Genomic DNA, 22,715 nt, shown 5'->3' with positions numbered 1-22,715 from the left:
TTCATGACTTTGCGACTGCATTGGACATGCCACAACAACTTGATGCCATTTTTGTAGATTTTGCTAAAGCTTTCGATAAGGTGCCTCACGATAGATTGATGATTAAATTCCGTCTTGGCGGACTTAGCCAATCTGTACTGTGTTGGATCGAAGCGTACTTGAATGATAGGAGGCACTGCGTGAAAATAGAAGATGTCATTGCTGGTTCACTGGAAGTATTTTCAGGGAGTCCCGCACAGCTCAGTTCTCAGGCCGTTATTATTTTTGGTATATGTTAATGATATTGCAGAGATAGCAAAACCTTTTGTAAAGCTCAAGCTGTTTGCCTGCAAATTGCTTAATTTACACACAAATAGCTAATGTACCGGTATGATCAGCTGAATATTAACCAGTGTCTACAGGTGTTACACATGTGGTGTCAAACTTGGAGAACAGAAATAAATTACTCAAAGTCGACAATTACCCACATTTCTAAGTAGGAAAATATAATTCCATTTGAATATCACATAGGAAATCACGCGTTGTTGACAGATACTTTCAAGTACCTGGGTGTTATAATTACGCGTAAGTGGCACAAACACATTGATTGCTCCAAAGCATCACGGGTGCTATACTTTCTAAGGAAAAAATTGTTCGGTGCAAGTAGATACTTGAATACGCTTGTGTTGTCTGGAGTCCTCATCAGAAAATATTGAAAAATAAATTTGAAAGAATACAACGTCTTGCGGTCCGTTTTACATGTTAAAAGTATAAAAAGCATGACTCAGTCACAGCGATGTTAATATTGTGTGATCTAGAATCGCTAAACAAACGGAGGCTTAAAAGTAGGTTAAAGGTTATTTTTCAATTGATGAAATGCGATTTTAATATTAACAAAAACGACTACTCGCTATTGCCAGGGAAACGAAGTGAGAGGGCGAATCATACGCGAGTGTTTCAGCCTTACCTTGCTCGAACGAATATGTATCGCTATTCCTTTTTTCCTGGTGTAATTGAGGCATAGAACGGGCTTCCGAATGATGTGGTCAATAGAAATGATGTTATTGAATTCACGCGTGTACTTGATGTACATTTATCTAATTTAATGTGATGATTAGTGTGAGCTTTAGATATGGTTATTTTAGTTAAATGTGTCTCGTTGTCGGGTTGTATTATATATATATATATATATATATATATATATATATATATATATATATATATATATATATATATATGTGTGTGTGTGTGTGTGTGTGTGTGTGTGTGTGTGTGTGTGTGCTCCCTCCCTGTAATGACCATCAAGAGAGGGTTACCAGTATTTCTAAATAAATAAATGCCCGTAAACTCTGAGGCATTTAAACCTGTGCCAGTGATCACTCATCGCACTTGCTGTCACGCAATAAGCTCAGAATTGGAAGTTGCGCTGGGAAACAGAAATAATAGAAAGAATGGTGGAGGACGCTTAAGCTTCACCTTTAAAACTAGAACGCGATAGCATTCAAAGATCCCTGACTGTTGGTCAGGCGTCCCGGGAACTGCCGCTTTTTTTTCTGCACTTCCGCCTCGGCGCGCCGCTGCCGAGGAGGAGAGCGCCATCTGGACGGTGTTTTTGCAAGAAACACCGACAGGGGCGCGCCGCTGTGTGAATGGTAGAAATGCTGGGAAAGGGGGTTTGTGTTCGAGTTTCCGCGTAACCGAATTATGTTTTCTCGTACATGCAAATTACAATCCAACACTATCATATACCTGTAGGTTGTGGTTAAGTCGTACTTTACGATTATTCTGACGCAGCTTACTTTACGAAATTCGATTACTTCACCAGCGCCTCTGCGCCACGCGGAGGACCTGCGTGGTCGGGGTGGTTCGGGATGATTTTCTTGGTCGTGGACGCCGATGACGAGACCGACGCCAACGCCGGATTTTCTGCGACGCGGGGCCCTTGACGCTGTCGCGTTAAAACACCCTTACTGTTTGCAAACCAGTGCCCATTACTACTGAGAGGCTGGCTTTTCCGCGAAATTGAAACGTTCAGTGGCTAAGTGTGCTTTACATGCGAAATTTCGCTAGCAGCACGAAATCGTCACAAAATTCAGCACAATATCACCCCAATATTCTTAGATTAGATAGAAAGAAATGCTAAGGACCGTATTTTCTCCCGCACAGCCAGCAATACCTTCGATTTATTTGAAATATTCGTATCCAACCTAATATTCGAACATTTTAGAATATCCATTTTTCGGATCGAATACGAATATTAAAGATAAAATATTCGATAATATTCGAACTCATAAAATATTCGCACGCCATTCATTTTTAACGATGATTTTAGCGGACCAGACCATTCCGTCGTACTTTTGGCTAGATTTATGTGCGCGTTAAAAACCGCAAGTGGTCATATGTTTTCCCGAGTCCCCCACTACGGCATGCCTCATAATCAGATGGTGTTTTCGGCACATACAACCCAACAATTTAATTATGACGTTTAATGCATATTATGAGACGTAAGGTGTAGCAATGCAAGTGCTGCCAAATTACCTGAACGAGTGGCAACCACTCGAGACAAAAGAGACGGCACGCCTCGGTTGCGGCTTCTGCTACGGACGGCCGTCGAACGATCATGAACACCCGCGCATCAGCCTCGAGACAATGTACAGCGTGCGGTAAACAATGCCTCCTTCCTTCGTTAAGCTTTGAGGCTCCTTTTGTTTCCACGATAGCTACCAGCCGGGACAGCAACTTTCTTTCTGGCTTTCTGCACAGCGTCCTTTTCTCTTGCTACTTATTACACCCCCTCGACTCCTTACATAGACTGTTGGCACGAGCGTGTAGTGATTATGTAGGCCCCATGCACGCTTGGAGAGTCGAAACTAACTGACCTGTGGAATACAAATAAATTTGCACAGGTCAGCACGGTGAAAGGTCACTTTCCAATATATACAATTCAGCGGTCACGGCACTCAATTTACCAGCACACGCCTTCTGCAGCTTCTGAACCAGGGTTTTACGTTAAACTCCTGATAGCCACAATTTCGGCAACGTGCGCACTATTGTTCTCATCGGCCGGTCGTAACAATAAGTGGTATTAACCATAATAAGCCAGGCCTGAGCGAAACACGCAGCACAGTAAGTTGCCGGAGTCTGCCTCCTAGCTCGTAGCTCTTCATAAACTGTTTGAGGATGCCTACTGCAAGTAGTGATCATGGAAGTAAGTGGTGCACACATATATCGTTATACAGTGAGATATGCTTTGTGATGGGAGAAATACGTTGCGTAGGACATGCAGTGTGATAGTGCACGCTTCCTGCACCACTGGAAACAGTGTGCGGTGACATGTGATATGAAAGTTCCGGTGGAACGTCGTGGTCATAGTCAATGGGTAACGAGTTGGGGCGGACCGAACTCCTGGGTACATTGCGCTACGGCGCCGCCTTCAGCAGCACCAGTCTTCCCACTGGCATCGCAGTCGAAAGTGAGCCACATTGTTTTGGTGGAAGTACCGAATATGGAAGTCACTGCGCGCACAGATTTACTGAAATAGGGTGAGCTGTGCTTTGTGGCATGAGAAATATGCTGCGAATAAATCTCCTGCCAAAAAACTGCTATTGGAGTGAGCCCATGACAGTTAAAGCTGTAATTTAAATGTGCCGTTGCAACTGCAAAAGTGGGCTTTTGGAACGTGCTTTATCATGAGGGGATACGAGCGAATCTATAAATAAACCGTCATCACGAAAGCTGCACAGTTCCAGTTCCCAATTCCCCGCCAGATCGAGCTACAGGTGGCAGCAACGTCATCGAGTTAGTGTGGACAGGCGGTGGACGGCACGTATTGAAATGTACACGGCGGCGCTTGGTTGTGAACGATTTGGCCGAATCTTATGGTAATGAAACACGCTGACTGCAGTGAATTCATCACATATTGCCCTCCAATGACACATTTTTGCACTAAATTAATGCACCGAAAGTTTGTTTTTACTTGAAAGTGGCGCAAAACTGCAATTCAACGGGGGACTGGCACTCAGCCAAACAATGTGTGTTTCGGCACTTCCTTGGAGATTTTTGAGCATGGTTCCCTTGCCTTCCGCCTGCTGTGCTAAAATTGGTGTGAAACTTTAGTATTATCGCATTCTTTGCGAATCTTGCACTCGTTATACCAAATCCAGTAGCCCTGTACAGCGTTGTCAAAGTAGCAAGGTAATGCGCACTTAACATAAGCAATTTTAGGCATATATGTCGGCTTTTTTTTTTATTCGTTGGGAAATGCAACCAGTTAATGAGTTCAATAAAACAAGCTAGGCCACTGTGAGTGACAGCACGTTATCAACGTTATCAGGATCGCCAGGGTGCTTCAGACGAGAATACTTTTATGGCAGTAACACTATACAAACGTTTCATTAAAACACACAAAGCTGCCTTTGCATGGTTACGCGCAAAGTTGTAAATATCTGGGAGGCTAAAACATTAGGTTGCTTTATTTCAGCTAATAATGGTTTCTGTCTTCCGTCTAGCTAACAACTCTGCATTAAAGGGCGAAAAAAAAATCACAGTAACACGTACCTTTCAACTCCGCGTTTTGATGTCGCGCATCTAGAGACTACTATCACACATGATCCTTAATAATACCCTATTTTAGATTTCTTTTGTCGCCTGTCGCATGATTCGCGTTTCTTTTATGTGAAACTGTAAAACGAAGACGTCTCGATGAGAGAGCTAAAAGAAGCGCACTTTGTCGGCAATTTCGACTGAAAAGACATAAGGCTGAGAGTCTCCTGTAGACTCGCCGATGCCATGGCACGTGCGTTACAGTACTGAGACTAGTCTGTTAAGCGTGGAACGTACTCCAGTGGATCAGAGCCACGAAGTCCTTTGGTGTCCACCTTCCTTGCCTTCTGTCTTCACTCAGGAAGTGCTTCGTTATGCTGTGTGTGCATCCGGCAACCCTGAAGGATCACTGCGCGTCAAAATAGAACCTGGAAAATCTTTTGAACTTCTGGACAAACCTGCCAGCAACTGCTAGGAAAACCATCGCGCCATGTGCAAATTATCACGTCCTTTCCTTCCGGTTTGCCACAACTGGAAAGGGCAGAGCATGCACCGAACGTTCTGACTGGCCGAGGGCAGATAGGATAACTTTACCGGATAGTGAAGAAAAGACGAGGCTATAAAAAACGCGACGAGTTACGAGGAGATATAGGTTCCCCCGTTATATTCTTACACGAACTTCCTCCCGGATATGTTCTTTCTTTTTGTGTCTTGCTTTAGGCCTTTTTAACAAGCAGACAAACATTCTATTATGTTTTCTAACGTAAGCGTCCCTCGAACTTCACGACCGACATCAACACGAAGAAGTGGGAACTCCGGCGACAAGCTTTGCTAGAATACGTAGAGGTGTCCCTCGATTACCGATTACCCAATCCGCAAACGCCGAAACTGTTGTTCCCGACGATGTTATTGCAAGTAGGGAAATTAAGCAAAAATTTTGGCAGAGCCCATCTCGCAATGACGGTCGCAATGCACTTAGCATTGAATCTCGCTAAGTGCATTGCGACCGTCATTGCGAAATGGGCTCTGCCAAAATTTTTGCAGAGCCCATCTCGCAATGCACTTAGCATTGAATCGATATAGCGACACAACGTATTGACATTGATGCAACGAATTACGAGGCGTGTACAGCAGCGGGACTCTTTCGCGTTTCTGTGATAACACTCGGCGCCCTCTAGCGCTGCCGCCGCAAAGCCTGTGCGTGGCTTCCGAAATACATGGCGCGCCAGTGCGTGCGAACGCTTAAAAATGCGTCATGCAGCAATCGGGTTCCCCTCTCGTGCTTCTTTTTGGACACGCTGCACCATCTAGCGGCGCTACTCAGAAGTGTAGCCTCCGAGACCAGAAGCGCCGGTGCCTGCGAACGCTGAGAATTGTTCCCTCGCTTGCCACACACACACAGTATTACGTGTGCCGAGGCATGGTCCTGGCCGGAGGTCTGGTCCTCACTTCACGCAGAGTCAGAGACGAGGAGAGCTTTCTCGACGAATAATTCGTTATACAACTTTACATGTCGTGGTGGATACAAGGAGCGCTCGACAGAGCAGCTGAAATCTGCTTAAGTAACATCTCTCAATCCCCTGAGTCCCCAGACTGTCCCTAAGGGACGAAAGAAGGTCGAGGGAGAGAAGGTCCGGGAAGCCTCCCTGGTCCTAACACAACGTTCGATGGCCGGCACTTCCTGGAACCGCGCTGCGGCGTCGGACCGATCGGGCGGTCAGTTGGAGTGGTGTGCGGGGCGAGTGTTATGACCCGGCACAAGCCGAAGGGAACTGCCAGGAAAAAGGTCGAAACACAGCATTTCTTTGAAAGTCGTCCCAAACACAGCGGGAGTCGTCTGTGGCGCGGGTGCCGCCGGACGCAGGCGGGGGTGCATTGCTGTCAGCACGGGTAGCTGCCGAATAGCAGTCCGTGAGCATCTGGCCGCTTCCGTCGCAGACGCCGTGCTACTGCGAAGAAAGGCGAGCCGTGCACGTAGTCGTCGTACGCTCGAAGCAGGCGCCACGCGGGGATGAATGCGGCCTCCACGGTCGCCACATCATAGCTCTGGCCTCCCGTCAAGCAAACCCCAGGGCACAAACATAACAGCAGTGCGACCCACTCAAGGTTGGCGAAAGGCTCATTAAAGAGCGGCACATACCCACTGCAATCACGGCGCAGCTCACTAAAACGTTGGTGTGAAAGACGTTCATTGGAAAGTGGCACAGTGCATTTGTTGCACCGCCTGCTAAAGTGTCTTTGAGGAACCCTTTTGACGTGGGTTCGATCCTGTTGAGCAAATTTAAGGGATCATCCTCGTCATTGTAGACAGGCAAATTCCCAGTGGAACATGCCTGTTGCCCAAGTTGGTGTCAAAGACGTTCATTGAAGAGCGACCACCACCGCCGACACTTGTGAGCCTATAAAGCTTCGCTTAGAAAGCTGAGGACACCTAGGCCACGGCCTAGGCACTTCTTATGAGCTGTAAATGCGAAAGCATTAATGTCAAATTGAACGCCGCTGAGCGGTCCTTCGAGTTTCGCGCTTCGAGTAATGTACTATAGCGGTACGTGCTGCCCGAGCCAGGAAGCAGCAGCAACCTGCGGTGCCAGCGCCGCATGCCACCGACGCCCTGCACGACACGACGAGAGACCGAGGAAGTAGCAGCGGTCACCAAGGCGCGCGCAGCAGCTAAGCCCAGTGGGGGTGAGAGAGAGAGAGATACAGACCGCGTGCCGACTTCCAGGAGCGAGAGAGAGGGTGATGTGACGTCGCGGCAACGCCCTCTCCCCTCACGCAACACTTGGCATGCTAACGGAGCAGTAGGTGTTCGCTTTCGCCCGCGCTGCACCGTCGAGGCGCGCTCGTGACCTGGCGTCGCAGCCTATGGGACTTTAGGTGCCGTTTCGCTGCTACAGACGCCGGTGTTCTTTTTTTCGCGCCACTTGACGCGTCAAAACAATTGATAGCGAAGTTAAACAACGTGTCAAGGGTTGCAAGGACGCACTGAAAGAGCCAGGTCAGCTCGTTTTATATGCCGTCTGTCCCAGCTAACGTTAACCAAGCTGCTCAACGAAAAATAAAAAAAGAAAAGTATGAAAAACACGGTGCCAGGTACAATTTAAGACCTACGGTGTGCAGTCGTCAGAGTTCTGACGACCCAACACCGCAGGTGTTAAAATGACATCTTGGACTATCTTCTCCCAAACTTTTTTTTTTTCGTTGAACGGCTTTTTCCTTGAACAGCTGGGACATTATACTTACCGTATTCAGTGCAATATTAATAGAAGTTGAAAGAAAGTAACGAAACAGCAATCGATTGCGTTTAAGTAATTGCCCAGTTACATTCGTGGGGCAGTAATTGGCAACTGTAACCAATTACATTTTTCATTGAAGTAATTATAATTGTAATCAGTTACGTTTTTCTGTAAACTGTACAAGTCTGTGTGCCAGTCCCCCATAACAGCACCGACTCCGCGTGAAGAGCGCGGCCTGGTCAACCACTTAAGGGCCCCTTTTTTACGTAATGGTACCGAAATTGCTCATCTTTTAATGACGTGAAATGCTTCAATCACTTGTCTAAACACGAAAATAATATTGGAAGCATTGTATACGGCAAAGAGTAATTGTTTATTCACTATTATGTATAGCCCACTTCACTCCTGGAAATCCTCGAAAAAAAAGAAAGTTTGGTTCGAACAACAGTAGTGCATTGAATTGTTTTGAAAAGCAGTGTTCCACGACTAAAGCCATCCTAATTACTGTAGCCTAAAAAAAAGTGCGGCAGCGCTCAAAACACGGCACTCCGCACAGGTCCCGGTGACCATCTCATCCATACTTTGTTCGTCTTCGACAGTGTCGTCACTGTCGTCTTCGCTTGAAGAACGAAACAGCAAGTCAACCTACTCGTCACTTTCGCTATCATCATCCAACGGAAACAAATCTACTGCACTGAAACGCCGCACGAGTTACTCCATGTTTGCTACGAAGCGCGGGAAAATCTCATGCAGACAGGGCGACCTCAAGAACGCCTGCTGCGACCTCGTGCGGAAAGGCCGTATACAATAAAGCCACTAAAATCAAAACATGCATCTATGTTGTAAATATAAAAACACCATTTGACGGTTACTGTTCGTTAAAAGTCATTCAGAAAGTGGCAAAATAGCCATAATGGGGCGATCTCGGCGTAAGCTAAAGTGACCATTACTCATGACGAGCTGAGGTCGTCAATGTATTTAAGGGGTTAAAAATGGCTGTCTGCCCTTCCCGCCTGAAGCGGGAGGCCGGGTGCCGCCATGTCGGGAGATGACACACAATTTTTGTGAAACAGGAGTCTGCGAGAGACTTGGAAAAAGAAACCGCTTCTGCGCACAAACAGAAAGAAAAAGAAATTGCAGCAGGACGTCATTGAGCCGGGCATTTGCAGAATGATTCACTCACACAAACGCGATGGCATTCCTACAATTGTTTTACCCTTCGCGCAAGCCGTTCGCTGCACAAACCGCGCGAGAAGACTTTGCTTGTAAGGTGCATCCACTGATTTGTCAGGTGGTGAAAAAAGTAAGCAGGAAAATTCTCTTACCGCACTGCTGGCTTGCAGCTCCGATACTCTTAGTACGCAAGGGTCGCCACCATTTTTATTCAGGAAATAATGCTGCTACAAGGAGGAATATGACAAGCAGCTATCTGAAAGGGCAAGCGGTATTAATGGAGCAAGGGTAGAAGCGAGTGCAGATGGCGAGCGGGGAACAAGTAACGCAAATGTTTACCAAAGACGTGGTGAACATGAAGCCTACAGTAAGTGCGGCAGGCGCATTCACCAACTGTCGAGGAAAGCGAAAAGCTTGGAAAGCCGCCAAACCGAGCGAAACGAGTGGCAAAAGCAAGAACACACACGACTTGCACTTCGTGACCGCAGCCTGCGAGCGAAGCTCATAACGATGGTCTCTCCGGAAGCGATCGCTTTCCCAGCGGCACTTCAGCGTGCCCTGCACTCGAGACCAGAGCTCATATTGCGCACGGTAATTGCTCCCCTACGAGACCTCTGACATCTCGCGCCACGTAAACATGGGCCTCGCGTTTCCCGTTCTGCCCTCAGCTGCCTCTGCGCGGATGGTGCGCTGCGCGACGTAGCTGCTGTGAGGTAAGTCAGCGTTGAGCAGACAAACCGAACGCTTACGGCGACATTCCGTGCTTGGGGAGAAGAGGGCGATGTAATCAAGAGGATTTCGGTACAGTCTGCTCGAGAAGCCGCGCCAGTGCTTGCAAGCCTCTCTTCCTGCGATTGCCCGCCCTGTCGTACGTGAGCAATGCACCAGCACTACGCGTGCGGAAAGCTCCGAAAGGAAGACCTTCACATGTGCGAATGCAAGCACGGTAACTGCAAAAGTTGGAATTTGCAAGTGACTGAGGGTGATGCGCTCGCTCTGAAAGACAATCGGAATCCCTGTGCACTTGCGGGTGCGTGTAAACCACAGACAAAAAAATATCAGACAGCGACTGGCGCACCGATTGGTTTGTTGCAACTCCTGCGTTACAAAGGGCATGTCTCGGGTGAGTTCTCATAATCGGAGCTGACCATTTGTTGTCACCCCAAAACGTTCCCACTATACATGGGCGTCTTCCCATTCTTCGACTAGCGAAATGCGACCGCCGGAAATGGAACTCGTGACATCGTGCTCCGCAGCATGATGTCGTTGAGCCGCAGCATTCGCTGTTAGAGACACAGTTACCCTCGAGCGATCGTCACTCCTTCTGCTTCAAGGAATGCATGGCGGAAGGGCAGGCATTGGTTTGAAACTAGAAAAAAAAAAGACATTCATGCAAGCTGTGCACTCTTGAGCACTGTTATTACTGGCAGTCAATTCTTTAAAACCCTTCTTAAAGGTTTTTCTGGCTTATTTTAATGATGGAAGTTGATGGGAACACTTCATAAACTGTTCGATGTTCTTAAAGCTGATAGTTTTCTTTGGTTCTTCCCCCCACTTTGTGGTTTGTATGTTTCTGGTCGTTTATGGGAGGAGAGTCAACATGGGCCTCTATACCTGCTGTCTTGCCGAACAGGCAAAATGGGCCATGGAGTATATGTGCCCGAACAGACAACTTCGGTCCTGCGTACGTGATTTGGAATGTGTCCATTCATAATCAGTCCCAAGTAATGGGTGTGCCACGGTGACTGACACAAGTGGTAAGTAATATCAAATATAGTAAACCGATCACACTTCATCTGCGACAGATACCTTCGTGTCGGGCGCGGCCACTTGGTGGATATCCGCTGCAACAAAATTGCAGCCATGAGAAGGATATTATGGATAGTGGGAGTTGCTAGGGAGTTTCAACTGGGGTACTGTGATTACAACAATACATATCATGTGGTGATATCATTTGGCATTGTGAGTGCAGTGAGATTGCCACTTTGTGCGTCTGCTGATCAGGTTTCGTAATTTACAGATAGCAGGCCACACACACACACACACACAAAAAGATATCGCTGGCGTCGACAATCATCTGCGATGGTTTCCGCCAGAATTTATTTATCAATTCAGTGACCAGTCATACAACACATTAACGAGTGAATATGGAGGCAAAACGATTGCGTAAGCGATGCGCAGAGAATCAACCTTCGAAACTTTTATCGAGCGCAGCTTTATGTTGAGGTGAATTGTGCTTCACTAAAGACGTCCGACTTCTGCACTTTAGTGGAGGCAGTATTCATGAAGCTCGTTGCATGTCGTGGGAGATAGATTAAGGCCATCGTTATCACCTCGATTGTCCACTGTGCGTCTCTTAACGTATCGGGGTAAAAACACTTCTTCAGTTGCAACACGTCTTTTAGTCGTTCGCACAGAACGAACCAATTCTGCATAAGCAATGACAGAACTGAGCTTTCTCAGTTCACCTTAGCGGTGAAAAATGACTCAAGCTAAGTGAGCCCAATTTGGCTAATTGGTGCATTTTCAAAGGCTGATGCAAGATCAGGCTCGACAATGAACAACGAACGAGAAGAAACAGATATTGTTACCTGAAATAAGCGGTTATTGCATACTCAGTGAGAGCGCCCTGGCACAGCCCGTCGTAATCTCATTAAGATTATTAATAGTTCACGGACGACAATACAGATAACTATATATGTTGTATTCTCATAGCTAATTGATATACTACGACATACTTACTACAGACAGCCAAAAAAAAAAAAAAAATCCTAATGCCCGTCGGCCATATTTCCTCGGCATATGTAAACGCGTTCTTGTTTAATTGCACAAGTTTTCGTACTGCCCAGATCATTTCTCGCAATCAGGGAGCAGCAAGCACCGTGCAAAGGGGGCATCAACGGAACGTGCTTTCTATGCACGAGTTCCTTATTGTCCCACTGTTGTTAATGTGTCTGGCATCGGTTCTTTATACTATCCGAGCACTACACTAGAAATGGCTGCTGCTTCAGCGAGGTTTTCTATTTCCTATCTTGTAGTTATTACATTTATTTGCGCCCCTCGAACCACGCTCGTGGACCAGCTCATCTTTCTATGTTGACAGCCCCGTAGCGTGTTACACTAGGTTCCTGTCCGCGCTCTCTTCCCAGCCCTCTCCCCCCCCCCCCCCCCTTTTTTTTTTTTTTTCCCTATAGGCCCAGGCGCGGTTCCCAGCGCTCTCGACTCGCCCATCCCCGCCCTAATGCTCGCGCGCAAGGTACTCGAGTGACTCCGGCGACGGCGCAGAACGAAGGGTCCGGCGGCGCGCGACATGTGTCTGGTGGCTGCAGATCGTCAATGCACCTGGTCACCCTCATCGTTCGCGGCCCCACTTGCGAAATGCGGGAGGTCCATAACACACGTGGGTAGGACGGCGGTGGGGTCTTTCGAATCACGCAATTTCTGGGCATAGTGGCCGAGGCATGCAGGGATGGGCTTCAATCGACTTTGCCTGCCCCGCCCTCCTCTGCACATATTCCTTGCGACGATAGCAGAAAGCTGACCGTAAGTTGGGCTTCGTTAATGGTACACCGATTCCCGCGCTCACAAGTTATTAATTGCTCTCCATGGATGACTGTCCACCTCTTTGTTAATTCAAATATTTACATTCTGAGAAGACATAGAAAGAAGGTAAACAAAACACACAATTGCAGAAACAACACGCTCTTGACATTTACCTGCTATGGCTGTTCTGTCCTCGCCAACCTGCACCTTCACATTAGGCTGTTCAGAGTGTTCCTCGCTCGGGCACTGCCTTTATCCCGCCCACTTGGTTCCTGCAGTTTCCAAAGTCAGCTGCCGCTGTGTCACACAGCATTACGGATACTTCGCGATAGAGACTGGAGAGACACGACAATTTGCTGCGAAATAAATTGTCGCTTCACTATTAATTTTCCAAAGGCCTCTCTGCCGAACAAAACTAAGTGCACTGACGAGCTTTCTGGAGGCTTGTGATGGGGATGGATATCTCGAAACTATACTACTTTTCATACATTGCGTGAAACGCTGTAGAAGCTACGTGAGAAGTTCGATCACGAAGATTTATCATTCCACGCGTTCCACCTATGCTCCGCTGCGCAGCAACGGCATTTGCGGGCGCGAGCATGCACGTGACGCTACCGCGACGGGCTGCAAATAAAAACACAAAACGAAATAAAAGCAACGAAAATAAAATTTTATTAACAGCCATACAAATACACGGTTTCTTATTTGTTAAGAATTAATTTTTGTTCACTTACTACTGAATATAAATAAAGAACAGGTTCACCTAAATGCTGGCAACAGTCAAAAACACCGAACTATTTATTGCTGCGAACGCAGCCACTAGAGTTACTGTATATGCTACCAAAGGTAGCTCCCGTAATTGGAGCATATACAGTAACTCTAGCAGCCACTGCAAGAGTATCCCTCTATAGTGTTGCACGCGATGTCTCAGGGTCTCTTGTTAATGAACATAGCTTGAACGAGGCCCGGATTAAGTTCCGCAATGGCAGTGATAACCTAATGTACCTAAATTTTGCACTATTTGGAGAACATTAGAACTGGCTAACTTAACACTTTCTATTGCCCGAAAAGAACTACGTATCTCTTCAGCTAATGCGCCCAAGAACAACAAATTTTGCCATCTCTCCAATGCAAACACGTTATCAAAAAGAAAAACATTGATGTCATGCTATGTAGCGCATTTGAAAGCAGTGCCAAAAGGATCGAACAATGCTTAAGAAGTGCACACGTAGAGCTCAAGAATTACTAAGAAAGAAGAGCAGGGCTAATGTAAGTGAGGCAGTTGGGTCGACTTTCGGTTGGTTTAAGAGCAGATGGCCTTTGTTTACCTTTGAATCAAACACAATTGCATGCACCAGCCCTCGCCAGTCTGCTTAGTAAAAATCCCCGACACTGTCAATCTGATCGGAAATTATTTCCGTTCTCTAAAAATCCACAACGTTTGACGCAATAACAAAACGTACAGCTATAGCTTTTGGTCAGTCTTGTCAGTTGCAGGCGAGAGATGCTATCCATGTTGTCACAATGGGCGTCGGCGAACATTCGACCATCTGACTACTGCGGCAAGGCTGTGTCCAAAGACCGATAGGGAATGAACGATCGTCGTAGAATGGACACGGCCCTGTCGAAGAACTTGCCAAATCCTCTCAGCCTGCCATGTGAATTCGATGAAAGCTTTATTTCTATAAGACCAGCATAAAGTGGTTAGAACCTTACTGCAAGCAGTCAAACGAAAGCTGCGTTTGCTACAAGAGAGAGAAGGAAGGAAGGAAAGGCAGGGAAGTTAACGAGAATTAGTCCAGTTTGCTATCCTACACGTAGGAAGGGGGAGTGAAGACACGAGTCTTGGTCGCACATTTAGATGCACTAAGCCAGCTACAGCACATCTTAAGTCGGGTACTCAGGTCTGTCGCCTTCAGGTACTGAAGAAGAGCTGGAATGGCTTTATGGGCTAATGAGCTGTGAGCCCAGGCTCCCAAGACCATTGCTTCTGTAAACGGCCTATCGTCCAGTCTATTAAAGCGAAGCTTTCTATGTCTCACTGATTCGTCCGTGAGCACCGAAAACGCACTGCAGGAAAGCCAACTTACACAATGGAACAATCTGCGCATCTGCGCCCACAATCGTAGAACACTACAGTTTACATTCGCAGTTGTACCGATAAGAACAATAGGAACTGAAACGCCACACTACGCAGACGAACTGTATATAACTGCATTGCATTACGTGCGTCACGCAATGCATTCCCGGCCTTCACCATGGGTAGGCCGCGGGTGCAGCGCACGGCAGAAGAAGAGGCTGCCGTACGTGAACGTAAGCGCGAGCGCGATCGTGCCCGTAAGGCCGATCCCGTGTATCGGCAACGGCATGCAGTCCGTGAAAGTGTGAGTGTGTGCGTGAAATCAACGGCTCCATGATGTAAAATAAAGGATATGCAACTTAACGAAATGTGTCTTCATTCAACTTCAACGTACAAAAAATACAATCCTAAACAAGCAATCATATCACATATGCATTGCATCGGGCCGCCCAGCATTTCTTGGGTTTGTTGCGTGGTCGTTGGCTTTGGACTTTGATTCAGTTTGCATGGTCGAAAGTTTCGCATTCAACCATCTTTCTTTAAGAAAGGGGCTTTGATTTTTCAAGGCGCACTGGAGAGTCTGGCGTTGGTCTCTTCACACTTGCACTTAGCGCACATGGCTGAGTTCGCCATTCCAATACGATATTTGTAGGAGTTAATGAATGCTACTCCTACCCACAGCCGACACAGAAGTGTTGCCTGACGTCGCGAAAAGTTTGTTGGTGATTTCAGTTTTCGTGATGTGTCGAGGCTGTATAACCGACGGTTAGAGTTCTACGAAGTATGCCAGTAACTCAACGCGACGGTACGCGCGAGATTGAGAAGCTCTCTTGCAGCGTTTACTCTCGACAAAGGTATAAGGAGTGTGGCTGCTCCAGCCTGGGCACGTAGGCGACGTAGGTAGCGTCATCGGCGAGGTGATTACCAACGATGCCACAATGTCCCGGCAGCCACTGAAAGATTATATTAGGTCCTCGGCAAATTTCGAGGATTTGGGACACCAGCTTGTCGTAATTTCCACGTCGTAAACCTCGCAAGCTTTGGAGGGCTGCTTTCGAATCACAAAGTAATGCCCATTTGCTAGGTGGTTCTTTTTCAATGTACTCTACAGCAGCGCAACGAGCGGCCAGTTCGGAACCTGGAGATATCGTGACGTGTAAAGTATTAAACTTGATGACCGATTGAGATGGTATGACAATAGCGCTCGTCGAACTTTCCGAGACCGAACCATCCTTGTAAACATGGATTCCGTTAGCGTACGAACAATGCAAAAGTTCAAGTGTGATCTGCTTGAGAGCCGTGGTGGTGGGACTAGCCTTCTTTGAAATTCCTGCAACAACAAGGAACACAGGATGCTTTTGAGGGGCGAAGCACCTCAGGGTCGAGCCTTGTCCCCCCCTCGTCGTCGTCGTCGTCCGTAGCTCTGGTTTGCATGGAGTCCGCTAGGGGCGCTGCGGTGCACAAGGGCGTTCGTTCCAGACGCGCGCTCTCTCTCTTCAGCCATGGATGATAACGGTCGGTGCACAAGGGCGTTCGTTCCCGACGCGCACTCTCTTTCTCACTTCAGCCATGGATGATAACGGTCGCTTCTGATAACGGCGCGCCCGCTATGGATGAAAAGGCGAGAGTGGCGGCTCAACTGCAAGCGGAGTCGAGGGCTCGCAAAGCTGCTGCAGCACGGCGACGCCGGCATGCGGACCCAGAGCTGAGGGCTCGCAAAGCTGCAGCAGTACGGCAACGCCGGCAAGCGGACCCGGAGCTGAGGGCTCGCGAAGCTCGCGCTTGAACCGAGCATCGGCGCCACAAACCTCAGGTAGAGAACGCTTCCGGCGTTTTGCCGCTGCTTGCCGCGCTCTCGCCGCCTCTGGGTCCGCTTGCCGGCGTCGCGCATGAACTGAGCATCGGCGCCACCAACATGACGTAGAGAACGCTTCTGGCGTTTTGCCGCCGCTTCCCGCGCTCTCGCCGCCTCTGGGTCCGCTTGCCGGCGTCGAGGGATTCATGGTTACCCGAATGATCCCCCGGAGCTTCGCCCACTCATCATCGTTCACTTAGTGGATATGCGGTGTTTTTTGAAGCACCATAGAGGGGATGGCGTTCTTTTTGCGGGCGAGTATCTTAATGACAAAGAGTGCTCGTTAGCCGCAACTGATCTGGAAAACGCTGCCTTGGGCATTTTCTCAGGCAAGCGAGCGAGATGGTGGGAACCCTGGATATATGGCGAACATGCGCCCGGAGTGCGTCCACAGCTATATAAGCTAGTTGTCATTGGGTGGTCTCTCGCGGTGATAATTGTTGCTACGGTTAAAGCACATCGAGGTAGCCCCAGACATGTTCGAAGGGCTTGGCCTTGAATGCTGTGTAGGACACAAATTTTAGATTTGTTAGCATTGGAAAGCACTGGTGTGCAATATCAAGCATTCTATCAAAATCATCCGGTATAGTTGAAGCATAGATGCCACGGATGTGCCCCACGTTTTACCGGCAAGAAACCTTAGAGGCGATAGAGGTAAGCCTCTTCTTTAATGAGATGTGCAAGGAAGGAAGGAAGGAAAGAAACATTATTTCAAAAAGAAAAAAAATTCACAGCATATCCACGGGGTGAATGATGATGAGTGGGCGAAGCTCCGGAGGGAATCATCGGATCTCCCGCTTAAGGGGACGCTAGCACAAACGCGTTAGAAACGTGCAGTACTCTCTAGTAAGGGGGAGCGGCCACAGCGTCTTACGCAGCCATTTACACATGCCGGAACGTGCACCGCGTTTGCCGACGCCATCACATGACTGCCGAGAGAGTATACCCCCCGTATTCATAAACGCTCCTCGACTTGAACTTGACTTGCCACCGCCTTGGGCAGCGCGTTCGAAACGCGTTGAAGGTAAGGCGGAGAGGCCACAGCGTCTTACACCAGCTTCTTACACGGGCCGTAACGCGCTAGCACAAACGCGTTAGAAACGCGCTAGAAACGCGGCCTTTCGTTAATGTTGGGTATTTACTGCCATCGTGGTGCGTGTGTCTATGTGCGCTTCGTGGCGTAGTGGGCTAACGCCGCGCGCTCGGAAGCGATGGGTCCCTGGTTCGATTCCGCGCTACGGACACAACTTCGGAATTTTTTTTCTCATTTTTCTCAGACTGGTTACACACTACTACTACGACGACGGGGACGGAACGGGTGCCGCTATAAGGAGCTTCGCTCCTAAAATTAGGCGAGCGTGGTTGAGCCTTTAGTCCAGGGCTCCACTGGCGGGAGCAGCTCGCTGGGCTTGGTCCAGGAGAGCCACTTGGTTCTCCTTTCCCTCGTACGCAAGCCATGCCTCCCACTGCCTATTTAACATGACTGGTTGTGATGCTATGTATGGGTTAGTAATATGTGAAGGGCCTTTCCAGGCACTCCCATGTGATATGTTGTAGTGTGGCTTTGTTGGAACACCACGGACAGACGTCCAGAAATCTGAGAGAGAGAGATATAAGTTTAATGATGCGAAATGCAGAGAGGTCGGCCTGAGGTAAATTCCTCTAGCCAGCTACTCTGCGTTGGGGGAAGGGGAAGAGGGAAAAAAAGAGGGAAGAAAAAGGCGCATGATGGGTGACGATGATGAGAGAAGGAGGATATGAAACATATGGCAAGCACTTTGGCATGCTCAAAGCCTACAGTCCAGGCCCGTACTTTTTAAAAAGTTCAGTAGCGCCTGCATGGCCTTGAAACTTGATTGAGTGTCTGGCCAAGGGCCTAAAATAACGTCCTCCGACAACGGTGGGCTGTCGAGACGCGTAAGGTCATTATTTAACCTTTGACGCTCTTGCACGTACCTAGGGCAGTCACAAAGCACATGACCTATAGTCTCTTTGACATTGCACAATTCACAGTCTGGAGACTCGGTGCGTCGCATGAGGTGTACGTATCCGCGCGTAAACGCTACCCCCAGCCTTAGTCTGTGCAGAAGACTGGCACAGCTGCGTTGAATTTTCGGTGGTAGCCTAAATTTCATGGTAGGGTCCAATCTCTGCAGTCGTCTGTGTCGATTATCCGGATTGTCCCAGTGCTTTTCCGTTGATTTTCGGATGACACTGGAGAGAAGGCAGTTGGCGTCCGCTCTTGAAAAAGGAATCGCAAGCATTGACTCTGGTTCTTCCAGTGCTTTCTTCGCTTCGGCATCAGCCAATTCGTTGCCGTGTATACCACAGTGACTGGGAATCCACTGAAATGTGATGTGGTGGCCGTTTTCTTGCGCTAAAGTGTATAGCTCGGCAGTTTGAAGAGCCAACACTCTGTAAGCGCTTTCTTTCAACACCAGTCTAAGTAGTTGCAGAGCCGACTTTGCGTCACTGAAGACTGTCCATACTTGAGGAGGCTGTTGCAAAATATATCGAACGGCCTCTCTGATTGCCACTAGTTCCGTAGATGTTGTAGTCGCCTTGTTACACAGACGAAACCGTCGAATGACTTCATGCGCAGGCACGACGAAAGCCGCACCAGACGCATACGACGAGACCGATCCGTCTGTATACACATTCACCGAGGAGTAATATTCTTTCGAGATATATTCAAGTGTTAAATGTCTGAGGCCGACGGTAGGTATTCGCGATTTTTTAGAAATTCCGGGAATAGATAGACGCACCCGTATTTTGGACATTACCCATGGGGGCATACGTGGAAGGTCAGCAGGGGCAAAGTATGATGGTAAGGCAGATTCTTGGCATTTAATGGCTCTTGAAAATGTGGAGTCTGGCCGTATGTCGGGAAGTGTCGATAAGGGGTGGCATCCATGACGGCACAGTAGTCGCAGGAATACTCGAAGAGGTTCGCATCGTAGATAGACAGGTAAAGGGGTGACGCGAGCCTCCTCAATTGTTCCGTAGGTTGAGGTGCAACGTGGAACACCGAGACATGTTTTCAGCATCTGTGCCTGGGCACTTTCCAGCGTACGCAAACATGACCGGCTCATACCTGATAAAACTGGCAGGCTATACCGAATGTAGCCGACGTAGAGAGCCTGGTACAGCCGGAGTAGCGAATGCTCAGATGGGCCCCACTTCATACCGGCCAAAAAGCGAAAAACTTGAGCAAGCCCAGTTAATTTTTTCTTTAACATTGCCACATGCTTTGACCATGAAACACCGCGGTCAATGACAACGCCGAGGTATCTGTGGTGGGCCACATATGGGATGGTATTGCCATTGATCATAATTGGATACCAACACATAAGCTTCCGTGTGAACGCTATCGCAGCGCACTTTTCTGGAGCCAGTTGCAGTCCTTGGCACTGCAGGTACTGAGACGTTAAAGAAACGGCTCGTTGCAATCTTGCACGAATTTGCGGTCGTGTGACTGCGGACGCCCATATGCATATGTCATCTGCGTAGGTACTGATGCGTACTGTGTCAGGAATTATTTCCGCAAGGCCAATAAGGGCAATATTGAAAAGAGTCGGGCTGAGGACTCCTCCTTGAGGCACTCCACGGACCACAACGTGTCTTCTCGTTTCGCCATCAGTTGTGGACATGAAGACTGTGCGACCATCTAGGTAACTTTCAATCCACATGTAGAGACGGCCGCCGATGCCCAAATTACCGAGGGCATCAAGAATGGCTTCGTGCAGTACATTGTCATAGGCTCCTTTTATGTCCAAGAAAACTGCTCCTACAAGTCGGTGTCGCCTTTTTTCGTGTTCGATCGTGGACACGAGATCAATGACCCCATCTATTGCAGAACGTCCACGTCTAAATCCGGTCATCATTTCAGGATAAAGCTCATTCCCTCCCATGAACCATTCTAATCTAGTGAGCACCATTCGTTCCATCACCTTACCGACACAGCTAGCTAAAGCTACTGGCCGGTAAGATGACATGTCGTAAGGCGATTTTCCTGGTTTTAGGAGGGCCACCAAACGGCTGGTTTTCCACTGCTTCGGGACTGTACTGGATGACCACGTGGCGTTGTAGTACGACAGCAGGACCTTCCGACCTTCCACACCAAGGTGGCACAGAGCAGTATATGAAATACCGTCAGGTCCAGGTGTAGAAGATCGTCTCGAAGCAGCAAGAGCAGCTTCCAATTCCGGCATCGTGAAAGGAAGGTCAAGACGAGCATCTTTAGGAGGTGGCACGGGTCGATGCAATGTTGGACATGTTAAAATATTGGTACGGGTGACTCTCTTACAGAAGTCTTCGGCAACCTGCACTTCCGTCAGAGATTGGTGAAGTGCTAGAGCATGGAAAGGATGTTTTTGCTGAGGAGGGGCACGAAGGCTTCGTGCTATCTGCCAGATCCTAGAAAGTGGTTTTCGAGGATCCAGAGTCGAACAGAAGGTCCTCCACCGTTGTTTTCCCATTTTTTGAAGGTGACGCCGTATTTTTCGTTGAGCACGTCGACATGAGACAAGGTCTATTGTCGATTGAGTTCGCCTAACCTTCCTTTCCGCTCTACGACGAATTGCGCGGAGCCGTTCATATTCAATATCAATCGCCGTTCTGGATGTAGGTGCACTGATAAACTTTGTTGTCTTCTGCACTGATGATACAATAATGTCTTCTATATCAGATGGTGAAGTGATGTCTCCGCAATACTCTTCGACACATGTAGAGAATGTGGACCAATCAGTGCAGCGTACAGTAGATGCAGTTGCTTGCACAAACCACTTCATCTGCACATATGTTGGTATATGATCGCTCCCATGCGTTTCTATGTCCATGCACCAGCTGACTGAGGGCAGGAGGCTTTGAGACACAATAGTGAGGTCTAAGCAACTTCCGTAGGTAGTGCCGCGGATGTAAGTGGGAGACCCATCGTTGATGACAGTCAGACCCTCAGTTTCTATGAAGTCCATCAAGTTCCTACCCCGACAGTTCATTGCGGCACTTCCCCAGTAAGGATGATGAGCATTGAAGTCTCCAATAAGAACATGAGGGCCTGGGGAACTTTGTAACACAGTAGATAGGTAGGAGAGGTCAAATCTTTGGCTAGGAGGTATGTAGGCGCCGATGATCGAAAACACATGCAGTTTATGTTTTAGTGTCACGCACACATATTCATTGCTGTCATGTGGAGTGATCGTGTGCCGAACAAACGTCATGTCGCTGCGTATACACATTAACACTTTGCTAGTTGGACTTATTTTACTGAGGTGATGCAGGTTGGGGAAGCTCTTTGTTTGAATTCGTCGCCAGTCCCTACTCTGCTGTCTGTTAAGGGCCTTGTGTGGATGACCGTAGACTGCGTTCCTCCCGTTGTTGTAGAAGAATATCACGAGTGCTTGGAAGAAGTTCCGCGCTCGGCCCGGCCGCAGCTCGGTTGCTGAATCCTCGAGCTATACGGCCTGCCACAACGTTACCCTCCAATCCCTCGTGATCCGGACACCAGATAATGTCGTGGTGTTCTTTCAAGGTTTGTCCCAGAATTCTGCGTACCATTTTTGGTGCAGTCGCATTGAGAAACAGCGACATGGCTTCTGCGAGTCGGACAGTATGACTGCCGACTCGTTTCTGTGTTCTGCGTCTGCAATGGCCATGGCTATTGCAGCCGCTTCGGTCGCGCTCGTAGATCGAGTTACGACTGTGGCCGTTATGATACGTTGTTGTTGGGTAACTGCTAGCGTGTGAGTCTCTCTACTGGCGCTGCTAGCATCTGTGTAGTACGCGGCCGAACCTTTCCCAAAGCAATTCCGCAGGGTTACAACTCGTGCTCGTCTTCTACCGGCATGGTATGTTGGGTGCATATTCTTTCTTATCGGTGCCACCGTGATATGAGATATCGTGTCCCTGTCCAGTAGCACTATATCCTCGTCGCAGTATAGTGGTTGCGGTGTGAAACCCAGCTTTTCTAGAACAGCACGTCCCTGGTTCGTTGAGCTGAGCCGCTCTCTTTGAGCTATGAGGACCGCGCTCGCGTGTTCCTCAAAGGTGTTGTAGAGGCCTAGTTTCTCGACTTTCTCGTTATTAGCACTTTCGGAGATGCCAAGTGCTACCTTGGAGGCTTTCCTTATGATTGCATTAATTTGTTTCATCTCCTGGTTTGTAAGTGCTTAGCAAGGGAGTGCGTACGTCACTCTGCTAATTATAAAGGCGTGGACCAGTCTGATCATTTCTACTTCAGTTGGCTCATCTTTACTGTTAGCTATCCTTCTTATGATACGGGCTACGGTCCCTGTTGTTCCTCTCAACT

At 48.2% G+C, this 22,715-nt stretch overlaps 1 protein-coding gene across 1 annotated transcript in view; it reads right to left on the bottom strand.

The window, feature by feature from the left end:
* The window catches only part of LOC119456541 (uncharacterized), a 491,108-nt gene that overhangs the window by 254,690 nt on the left and 213,703 nt on the right, over window positions 1-22,715 (bottom strand). The window lies entirely within an intron of this gene.

Source organism: Dermacentor silvarum, chromosome 6, assembly GCF_013339745.2.
Source record: "Dermacentor silvarum isolate Dsil-2018 chromosome 6, BIME_Dsil_1.4, whole genome shotgun sequence".
NCBI lineage: Eukaryota > Metazoa > Arthropoda > Arachnida > Ixodida > Ixodidae > Dermacentor > Dermacentor silvarum.
This window is presented reverse-complemented; position numbering and strand designations above follow the sequence as displayed.